Source organism: Dipodomys ordii, unplaced genomic scaffold (genome assembly GCF_000151885.1).
Source record: "Dipodomys ordii isolate 6190 unplaced genomic scaffold, Dord_2.0 Scaffold15, whole genome shotgun sequence".
NCBI classification, from domain to species: Eukaryota; Metazoa; Chordata; class Mammalia; order Rodentia; family Heteromyidae; genus Dipodomys; species Dipodomys ordii.
In genome coordinates, this window is record NW_012267231.1 from 14,461,084 (window position 1) to 14,473,211 (window position 12,128).

At 42.2% G+C, this 12,128-nt stretch overlaps 1 protein-coding gene across 5 annotated transcripts in view; it reads right to left on the reverse strand.

The window, feature by feature from the left end:
• The window catches only part of Myo9a (myosin IXA), a 159,077-nt gene that overhangs the window by 130,040 nt on the left and 16,909 nt on the right, over positions 1–12,128 (reverse strand). The gene's annotated exons all lie outside the window — the stretch shown is intronic.

Sequence of the window (12,128 nt, forward strand, 5' to 3'; positions counted from 1 at the left end):
CTCTTCAAAGAAATTTCTGTATCTTAGGGAAGGAGATTGTGCAAAGAACTGTTCTCCATTAAAAGCGTCTCAGTATTACATGTTACTGGGGCATTAAGTTTCTTAGGTGTTAGTAATGGGAGAGAAGGAGGGAGAGGAGACAAAGTGGGGGGGTGTATTTTCCCCTTAGGAGATATGTAGACCTTGTCATGACATTTACAACAATTTCAAAAAGTTGTGCAAAACTAGCACCAGCCTTGAATGAAAGAGCCAAGGAAGAGAGCCTGAGCCCACCCTTCCCAAGTTCAAATCTCAGTACTGGCACACATGTGAGCACATAAACACACAAACACACACGAACACACACAACACATACACACACATACAAAGTAGGGAAGGAGGAAAGACGAGAAATTAAAAACATGTAAAGTTGTAAAAGTAAGTAATGAAAAACAAAATAGGAATGAGAAGTACAAGTTGTCATGTCCAAAACGAGCTTTACAACGTTGGGGGGGGGGGGAGGAGAGGAAGGAGAAAGATTGGGATTGGGGGGAAGGGGGAGGCTGGGAAGGGATGTGAAGGGCAAACAAAAGGAGGAGGCTGCAATGTTTGGTAAGAAATGTACGCATTATCCTTCCCATGTAATTGTAACCCCTCTGTACAGTATCTTCACAAATTAAAAAAAAAAAGAAAGAAAAAATAGTACTGGTACCTGTAGTTCTATTTGCCAGCTCAGGCAAATGGAAAAAAGTTCATGAGAGTACATTCCAACCAATGCCTGGACAAGATGGTACAAACCTGTCATCCCATCTGCTCAGAGAGAGGCACCAATAGGAGGATCCCAATCCGTGTTGGCCCAATAATAAAGCAAGACCTTATCTCAAAACAAACCAACACAAGGTTATGAGTGTGGCTCAGGTGGCAGAGAGCCTGCTTAGCTAAGAGCAAGATCCTACACTCAATCTCAAGAACCACATACACAAAAATCAAGAAAAAAAATCTTAAAAATCATTTATAGGGGCTGGGAAGGTGGCTCAGTGGGAGAGTGCTTGCCTTGCATGCATGAGGCCCTGGGTTCGATTCCTCAAGCACCACATAAGCAGAAAAAAGCTGGAAGTGGTGCTGTGGCTCAAATGGTAGAGCACTCGCCTTGAGCTGAAGAGCTGAGGGACAGCGCACAGGCCCAGAGTTCAGGCCCCACGACTGGCAAAAAAAAAAAAAAAAAATCATTTATAAACACATATCTACATAGAACATACTTCTTGCAGAACTTTCTCCTTTGCACAAAATAAAAAAATTAAAATCTAACCAGGCACCAATGGATCTTAACTGTAATCCTAGATACTTGAGATTGCAGTTTGAGGCCAGCCTAAGCCAAACGTGTGAAACTTCATCCATCTCAACCATTAACTGGACATACAAGGTAGTTTATGCCTGTCATCCCAGCTATGGGATAAACAGGTGTTCTGGATTATAAATAAGGAGTCCACAATCAGGTCAACCCCAGGAAAAATTGAGCCCCTACCTCAGAAATAACCAGAGCAAAATGCATTGTACTTACAAACTGATTTATTGAATTGGACCCCCTAAGTACAACTAAAGATTTTTTAATTAAAATTAAGTAACTAGAGTTAAAGAAAAGCTGGAGGCCTTGTTCAATGACAGAGTACCTGCCTAGCAAGTGAAGCACAAAGCCCTGAGTTTAAACTCCAGAACCACCACACACACACACACATATACACACACACACACACACACACACACAAACACACACACACACACATATACAAATCCAGAGTAAGATGCAGTGATGGAATATATCTGGAATCCCAAACCTCAAGAAACTAACCCAAGAGAACACCAAGTGCAAGGCCAGGAAGCAAGACCCTGACTCAAAAAAAAAAAAAAAAAAGGATTACACAACCCACTATCAATTGATCAATAAAAGTAAACAGATTTCAAACAAATACTTAACACACTACAAACAGCAATAGTATTAAACCTGTCAATGATTTAAGGAATGTTTGTCATTGGCAAACAGGACAGATCTTATTTTGATACCTCAGACTGAATCAAAACACAGTCTAATATCCATTAATCTTATATATGAAGATACCAAGAAAAGCATTTCCTTGAAATACTGCAAATTGAAAAATAGGATCACACTTAAAAGACAGCTAGTGGTCTATCCTAATATTTACTTCTATTGACAGAAAACTTCAATTATCCATTTATTCTAAAAGCCATACAACGAAAATTCTTTATCTCATATTTAAACACAGAAGAGAGATAGGGAAAGAAGGAGGAATTGTTAAATACCTACTTTGTGCTTGGTATTTTACATAAATGTTTTAACTCTAGCCAAGCATGGTAGATACACCTGTACTCCAGCTACTCAGGAGGCTAAGACAGGAGGATCACCTGAGCCCTAGCGTTCAGTATTAGCCTGAATAATATAGCAAGAATAAAGAGAGAAAAAGAAGGGAGGAGAAGAAAAAATGGTGAGGAAAAATGCTATTCCCAAAATGAGAGATAAAGCCTAAAACTCTGAAATGACCAGCAACTTGTCCATAAAAGATAGCTCTTAAGCTATCCTTTGGAAATACAAGTTTAAAAGTCCATAGTCTTTCCACATAACTTAAACATAATGGATTTAAGATTAACAGACAAAATGTCCAAGTTTTCTGGAAGGTAAAGAATACCTTCATAGTCAAACGAGAAAAAAATCCTATTAGTATCTGTGAAAAAAACAAACAATTTTTAGCAAGCCAGCTAGCTATACTATATAGAACAACCAGTCCTCTCTTCACAGAACATGAAAATTACCCTCCAGTTGTCCAATGGATGACCCCATTACCAAAATATGCTGGCAACATAATTCACATTAAGACCCAGAGGCCAAAAACTATTTTGAAAATGCTTTCCATGTTTACTATACCTATCCTAAGCATCTTAACCACTGAAAATTAAAAGGTATTAAAGGTCAGTTTCAGCAAATATACTATATCATATTCCTTTAAACCACTCTAAAATGATACTAAGCTCATATACAAAAAAAAAACCTTCCTAAATACAAAAATGCCACAATATTAAAATATTAGCATAAGTACATTTTGACCTTGTGTGTTGCATAAAATATGCTAAAATCATGTTTTTATAAGTTTTATATATATATATATTCTTTCCACAGTGTGAAAATTCTCATACCCATCCCTTTCTTCATTTGTTTAAAAATACATTTAAGCCAGGTACTGGTGGCTCACGCCTGTAATCCTAGCTACTCAGGAGGCCAAGAGCTGAGGATTGAGGTTCAAAGCCAGCCCAGGCAGAAAAGGCTGCGAAACTCTTTATCTCCAGAGACTCTTATCTCCAATAAGCTGTCTGAAAACTGGAAGTGGCGCTGTGGCCTTGACCTGAAGAACTAAGGGACAGCGCCCAGGCCCAGGGTTCAAGCCCATGACTAACCAAAATAATAATAATAATAATACATTTTAAATACACAGGTAAATACATATGCTAAGAGTCATACCCTCCAAAAAAATCCCATTTGAAATTCCATCCTTTATGAAATGGATATAACTAGGACAGGACAATAAAGTAGTTTGATATGGGCATAGATAAATTACTGTATACACTTAATACAAACTCATTAAGCTAAATAATTAGTGTCTATGTACTTTTCATAAACAAATGGCCACCAAACCACAATTGTTCAACTTATTTTTTTTCAGTACAGAATATGAACTCAGTGCCTTGCACTTAGTAACAAGATGCCCTATCACTTAAACCACACCGCCTCTACTTTTGACTTTTTTTTTCTTTTTTTGAGATAGGCTCTCAACTACATAGTTTGAACTAATCTCAAATGCTTGAACCTTCTGCCTCAGCCAACCACAACTGTTTGAATTTCAGATGGTACAAAGGCAAATATGCATTCAGTAAACAGTACTTCAGGTCTTCTCCCAACTTAGTGAAATACAGCATAACTGTCTAACAATACTGAGGAGAAGCTGGGCGCTCGTGGCTCATGCTACTCAGGAGGCTGAAATCTGAGGATAGTGGTTAGAAGCCGACCAGAGCAGGAAAGTCCATGAGGCTTTTATTTCCAAATAACTACCAGAAAACCAGAAGTGCAGCTGTGGTTCGAAGTGGTAGAGTACTAGCCTTGAGCAATAAAGTTCAGGGATAGTGCCCAAGCCCTGAGTTCAAGCCTCACAACCACAAAAAAAGGAAAGAAAAAAAAATGAGCAGTGACGGCAAGTGGCAGCTCCCACTCAACCACACAGTAACAAGGTTAAATGACCAATACCTGATAGGGCACTGTGTTGCTAAGCTTTGATGTTCAACAGGTTAGCTGTATTAAATGTATTTTCAGATTATTATGGATTTGTCAGGACATAGCCTCAGGCAAACTGAGGCCAATTTTATAATTTAGAAAAAGTCTGTATTTAAAAAGCCAACCTAAGTGGCGCTGTAGCTCAAGTGATAGAGCACTAGCCTTGAGCTGAAGAGCTGAGGGACAGCGTTCAGGCCCAGAGTTCAAGCCCCACGACCGACAAAAAAAAAAAACACCTAAAACCCTGCCTTGGCTGCAAAGCACTGATACTGTTTCCTTTCACCAAAGGAGTTAAAGCCTAGACAATCTCACCAGAGAGCAATAGAGAAATAAGTACTGTGTGTTACAAGAGCACACAGGCGTGGTGTGCAACCTATTTAGAAGGGGTTAAAGGACAGCTTCCCAAAGAAGATACACCTCAAGAGATCCTGAAGTCTGATAGGAACTAGCCAAGCAAACAAAGGAGAGAGCACTTTACATGTGTGGAATCTGAAACTCAGTGAAAGTGCATAGAAGAATCTACGGAAGAAAAGCTAAAGAAGAGTCAGAGCATGAATGACCTCATACAAATGCCATGCTACAGTCCAAACTTTACCCTCAAAGCAATGAGAAAGCACTCACAATGGGATGGACAATTAAATTTGTATTTGCACTATCCATAGCCCATCCTGGTGCCTGCCATGCTCACAATCAGGTTGTGGGAAGTTAACCTTCATACTGCTCCATGTGTTTTGCCATATGATCCTGCCCTACATCCATATTTACATGTAATACCAAATGGCCTGGAATGGTCACATACCTTAATCACACAGGCTTACTAGCAGCAGGGGAGAGGAGATACACAATGAAATAGGACCTGTTTCTTGGGAATTCAAACTAAAAATTTTAGAAAGATGTAAGATCAGGAGCTGATATTTGAAGGCAGCAGTCAGATGGCAAGAGGGCAGCATAAAAGTGACACACCTTTATAGGGAACAAAAATTAAGAATAAATGGAAGCTGTGAGACAAGGGAAAATTGGAAAAGAGACAAAAAATAAGCCAAGTCCTGATGGCTCACACCTATAATCTTAGCTACTCAGGAGGCTAAGATCTGAGGATAGTGGTTCAAAGCCAGCCAAGACTGGAAAATCCATGCAACTCATATTTCCAAATTAAGCAAAGAAGATGGAGGAGGAGGAGGATGAAACAGCAGGGGCTGGGAAGGTGGCTCAGTGGTAGAGAGCTTGCCTTGAATGCATGAAGCCCTGAGTTCGATTCCTCAGCACCCCATAAGCAAGAAGAAAAAAGCCGGAAGTGGCACTGTGGCTCAAGTGGTAGAACACTAGCCTTGAGCTGAAGAGCAGAGAGACAGCGCCCAGGCCCAGAGTTCAGGCCCCATGACTGGACCAAAAATAAATAAATAAGAAAAAACAGCAGCAGCCACTGCTGCCACCACCGCCAAAAATAAAGAGCATCTGAAAATTAAAAATAGAGAACTAAATTCTGTACAACTAATATAAGTTAATTTTTAAAAGAGGGTAAGGTCAAGAGGAAAGTGGTGGACAAATGAAGAGAAAACTGCAGTTAAAAATCCAATGTATGGGGGAGCTGGGAAGGTGGCTCAGTGGTAGAGCGCTTGCCTTGCATGCATGAGGCCCTGGGTTCTATTCCTCAGCACCACATAAGCAAAAAGAAAAAAAGCTGGAAGTGGTGCTGTGGCTCAGGTGGTAGAGCGCTAGCCTTGAGCTGAAGAGCTGAGGGACAGCGCCCAGGCCCAGAGTTCAGGCCCCATGACCAGACCCAAAAAAAAAAAAAAAGTATATCCTACAAAATTAAGAAGAGTAAGGGAAGGAGTAGATAGGGGAAAGATGAGTGAGAATATTGAAAAGGGTAATATGGATCAAAATATATTGTATTCATAAACTACCTTGTTAAATGGCAACTCCTTTGTACAATTTCATAAAGATAATTGAGGGGGGTGAGAGAGAGAGAGAGAGAGTGAAAGCAAGATATACAGAGAGAAATAGACAGCTGGGCGCTGGTGGCTCACACCTGTAATCCTAGCTACTCAGGAGGCTGAGATCTGAGGATCACGGTTCAAAGCCAGCCCAGGCAGGAAAGTCCGTGAGACTCTTATCTCCAATAAACCACTAGAAAACTGAAATGGCCCTGTGGCTCAAGCAGTAGAACACCCTCCTTGAGCTGAAGAGCACAGGGACAGCGCCCAAGCCCAGAGTTCAAGCCCCACGACCAACCAAAAAAAAAAAAAAAAAAAAAGAAAAAGAAAAGAAAGAAATAGCCAGGCACTAGTGGCTCTCATTTGTAATCCTAGCTGCCCAAGAGGCTGACAGCTAAGGATGGAGGTTCAAAGCCAAACCAGACAAACCAAGACTCTAATCTCAATTAACTAGCAAAAACCTATTGTAGTATGGCTGAAGTGGTAGAGCACCAGCCATGATGAGAAATTCAAGCAAAAACTTGAGTTTCAAGCCCTAGCACCAGCACCAAAAGAAAAAGAATCAAAAAACAAAAAAAGCACTGAAGTGAAATCTAGGGCTGAGTGTAGCTCAATGGTTGAATGTTTGCCTAGCATGCACAGGGCTCTGGGTCTACTCTCCAGCACCAAAATAAATAAAATTAAATCTGCCTTCTTCGCTAACTTTATTAGGCTTTTCTTGAAATCAACTTGTTTAGCTTTTCCTAGGATCCAACAATGTTCCTGTTTCCTTTCAAAAGTACTCCATTACTTAAGGTAACTTGAGTCTCTTCCTTACAATGGAAAGGGCCTAACTAAAAGAACATTTTAGAACACTTGTTTTGGCAGCAATACAAAGAATGAAAAAGAGAGTATGACAAAAGAAGAAGCACAACACAGACAGCAAGAAGACCACTTGGAAAACATTACACAATCCCAACAGACATGAGTTAAAAAACTACAAGGTAGAAACAACAAAAACAAGGAATGATCTTAACTAACATTGAAAATGAAGGTGAGAGATTTAACAATGAAGTCAACGTTGGTAGTACTGTACAAAGCACACAGGCTCCTGAGGCTTCATGAAGACAGAGTGATGCCACTAATCAAGACAAGAAAAAGACCAGAAGACAAGATAAAGAAAATTGTTTTACAGTTTATCTGACCATCCTCAACTATTTTGGGGGAAAGAAAGGCAGAGAAGGGTTTTATTTTGTAAATTTTTAGATTCAAGTGGTTATAAAATATGAAACCAAAGGAGATATCCATTAGGCAGTGATTTGCATGAGTATACAGAGCAGAGGACAAGCACTCCACACAGCAACTCTACACTTATGAACCAGTACACCGACACTGTTTTAAAGATGTCTGAAAGTAGCTAGGCGCCCATGGCTCATGCCTGTATTCCTAGCTCAAGACCACAGTTCAAAGCCAACCTGGGCAAGAAACGCTACGAGATTCTTATCTCTAATAAATTACTCAGAAAAAGCCAACATAGTGCTGTGGCTCAAATGGTAGAGTGCTAGCTTGAGCACAAAGAGGCTCAGGGACAGTGCCCAGGCCTTGGATTCAAGCCCCCAGACCAGCAAAAAGATATCTGAAAGTCTTTGTTAATATAACTAAAATAATTCAAACCAAAACCTTTATTATCCTTGGCAAACCAGATTTTCAAACTTGTTACTTCTTTGCAATTTTTGGGGGAACAGAGCATTAAACAAAGGGCTTTGAAGCACTGTACCATTTGAGCCATGGCTCCAGTCCTTGGTACTCTAGGGTTTTTTTTGGGGGGGAAGGGGTTGGAAGGGTTTTCTGCCAAGCCTGGGACTTGAACTCTGGGCCTGGGTGCTGTCCCTGAGCTTTTGTGAGTTAACACTTGAGCTATAACTCCACTTCTGGCTTATTTTTTGTAGTGTTTGTTGTTGTCTGTTGTGGTGCTTGAACTCTGGGCCTGGGCACTGTCCCTGAGCTCTTTTGTATAAGGCGAGAGCTCTACCACTTGAACCACAGTACCACTTCCGGTTTTCAGATCATTTATTGGAGATAAGAGTCTCACAGGGGCTGAGAAGGTGGCTCAGCTATAGAGTGCTTGCCTTGCAGGCATGAGGCCCTAGGTTCCATTCCTCAGTACCACACACAAAGAAAAAGCTGGAAGTGGGAACTGTGGCTCAAGTGGTAGAGCGCTAGCCTTGAGCTGAAGAGCTCAGAGACAGTACCCAGGTGCAGAGTTCAAGCTCCATGACCAGAAAAAAGAAAAAAAAAAGTTTCACAGACTTTGCTGCCCCAGCTGGCTTTTTTTTTCTGTTGTTGGGGGGGGGGGGGCTGGTCGTGGAACTTGAACTCTGGGCCTGGGTGCTGTCCCTCAGCTCTTCAGCTCAAGGCTAGTGCTCTACCACTTGAGCCACAGTGCCACTTCCAGTTTTCTGATGGTTAATTGGAGATAAGAGTCTCAAGGACTTTCCTGCCTGGACTGGCTTTGAATCAAGATCTTCAGATCTCAGCCTCCTGAGTGGCTACAGGTGTGAGCCACTGGCGCTTGGCTTTTTTTGGTAGTTTTAGTTGAGTCTCACAGACTTTCTGGCCCAGGCTGGTTTCCAACCACAATTCTCAGATCTCAGTTTCCTAAGTAGCTAGGATTACAGGCACGAGCCAGTGGTGCCCAGCATCTCTGGTTATTCTTGAGACATTCCTGGGCCAGACTGAAACACAATCCTCCCCTTTATGCTTCCTGCTGCAGCTGGGATGATATGCATACCATACTCAGCTTTTTCTGTTCTGATGTAGTTTAATGAAATTTTTTGCCCTGCCTGGCCTGAAACCAAGATCCTTCCTATCTCAGCCTCCCAAATAGCTGGAAAAGACAGGTGTGTGCCACTGTGCTCAGCTATTAGTTGACATATGGTTCCTCAAATCTTCTGGCCAGACTGGCCTTGAACCACAATCTTCCCAATCTCCACCTCTCTAGCTAAGGGTTAAAACCTTCCTTTCAGATACTAAAATTTTAACAAATATACAACTAGTGTTAGCTAAATGATTAGGAAAGATGGAGTTTATATTGGTAATTTCTCCTAAAGTTATCCTTCTCTAAAAACATCTAAGGTCACCTGTGCATAGTACTCCCAGCTACTCCAATGGCTGAAGCAAGAGGATCAATTGAATACAGGATTTCAAGACCTGTACTGGCAGCAAACAAGACCAGCACTCCCATCTCAAAAAAAGAAAACAAAACCTGGCTGGATGAGGTCGGTCACACCTGTAAAGCTAAGCTACTCAGGAGGCAGAGAGCAGGCGGATCATTCCAGAGCTGAAACTTTTTTCCCTTCTGATTTTCACCTACAAAATTTATAGCTAGGGCTGGGAAGGTGGCTCAGCGGTAGAGCGCTTGCCTTGCATGCATGAGGCCCTGGGTTCGATTCCTCAGCACCACATAAGCAAAAAGAAAAAAGCCAGAAGTGGCGCTGTGGCTCAAGTGGTAGAGCGCTAACCTTGAGCTGAAGAGCTGAGGGACAGCGCCCAGGCCCAGAGTTCAGGCCCCACAACCGGACCCAAAAAAAAAAATTTATACCTACCAACCTATACCTGATACCACAAGTTTGAGCCAGAAATCCAGCTGCCTTTTGGCCATTTACACCTGAAGGAACAGCCACCCAAACTCAACCAACAGAACCCCCATATCTTTCTTTCATGACAAAATTAAAACAAAATTTCACTCTTCCTTCATGTGGCTTCCCAGCTCAGAAAAAGGCACAGCTAGAAATTTGTTTTGTACTCTATACACTCTTCTACCCCACTTCAAGTTCAAACAGTCAGCCTGTCAAATACCAACACTTAAGTTACTGTCATTCACCTGGACTGCCTTCACAAAGCCTGTTTAAACCTTCTTTTATCTACCTATTTGCTACAGCCAGCAGATTTTAAAAATAAAAATCAGATCTTTTCAGCCCCTACTTCAAATCCTTCAATGATTTATCTGATAAGTTTTAAGTCATTATGAAAACTAATGACAGCATTGAAGTTCAGAGGCTCAGTGAAAATAGGAGGAAGTGGAGCTGTGGCTTGAAGTGATAAGAGTACTAGCCTTAAGCCAAAGAGCTCAGGGACAGCTCTCAGGCCCCAAGTTCAAGTCCCACGACCGACAAAAAAAAAAAAATAGTAATTTTTGAGGGATATTCACTGCAAAAGAATCATTAGGAATTTTTCAAATTAAGAAATGTACTTAAATACACACAGAACAGCTTACATATATTTAATGTATGTGGTACTACTTGTTAAAGCCAAGCTGAAAATAACCTCAGGTCTGTCAAAATGGAATACTATCCAGCTCATAAGTGATGTAGAATTAAGTGAAAAAAGCAAGCTATATACACTGTATAGTATGCGACCACCTGTATGTGGTGTATGTGTCTTAGTACAAGCCTAGGCTGGAAACATCCCAAGGATGATTCAGGAGAAACAGTGCTTGCTCTACAGAAAGAAAGTGGGTGCTGGAGGACGGAGAGACTTGTACATTACTCTTCTGAACCTTTTGACTCTGTCTACTTAATACCTATAATTTCAAAACGATTTTCTCCCTGCTCTGTTACACACACACAAAGTTAAAAAAAAAATACCGATTACAAAGACCTTTTTACCTTTCACCCCTGCATCAATGTTAAAAGTGCCCTGTCCTTTGTTGTAACATGACATCCTTCTTGACATCTCAGAGGTACAACTTCAGCCATTTTCTTCAACATTTTACAACTATTAAGAAAGCTGTAGGTAGTTACATCAATGAATACGGTGTGATTTCTTTTACCTGTCTGTTGGAGAAGACAGCAGCACTAGAACAGAAAATTAAAAGGAAACTGACCTGTTGGAAGATAGGAGGAACTACAAATCACGTTTTTCTAACAAGTTCAAAAAAAAAATTCAAAATCAAGTCTCTTGTATACTACAAACGAGTGCAAAATATCATTAGAAATCTCTAAAGCCATGAAGTAGATGGCACTACATGGTGACATTCACTAGTGTAATGTGATGTGAGGCTTACAGAAGCCTCTAAAGTGTCAGATTTGCACTCATTTCACTGGTTCTACCCAAGAGACAAGATGATGAACAGAAGGCTCTGTGATCTTACAAAGATCTCACACTCTCACTAGAACACACACACTCCCTCCCTCCCCCCCCTCGTTTAAAAAAAAAAACCCCACAAGCCCAGGTGCTCCAAACACGGGAGGGAGGGGGTATTTTGGAAGGCCCCCTTAAGCCCCACTGGGGGTAACACACCAAACTGACTGACCACATATCCCCACCAAAGTTCCTGCCAAATCTCTTTCAACAACAACACACACACCGAAAAAAAAAAAAAAAAAGACGGCCAAAGTGTGCTTGAGATCTGCCAGAGAGGGTCCAAGGGGTAAAAGAGAGGTGGACCTCAGGCTACAAAGGGTGAGGGAGATGGGCATTTCACGGGCAGATCCCAGGATATAAGGGGTGAGGGAGAGCCCCGCGCGTGTGATGGGCATCTCAGGGGTGGACACCCCCCCCCCCAGATCCCAGAAGGTAAGAGCGCATCAGGCCGCGTACAGGCGTCGGTGGGAAAAGATCTGGCGGCTTCGGGGCGGTGGGGTGGGGGAACTCCTTTAGCAGACGGGCCAGGGCAGCGCGGATCTAAGGGATCCCCTGGACTCTCCGGTCACGGGGGGGATCAGGGGGCGGCCGCGGCTGTCTCCGGCCGTGGCCAGACGTAACGGGAGTCCTGGGGGACCGGCGGGGTGCGCGGGCTGCGCGGGCTGGGGAGACCGTGACTCGACCGCCGCACAGGCCGGTGTCTGGCCAATGGCGACGCTGGGGTGGGGTCTCCGGGGTGGGGGGCGCTCGGG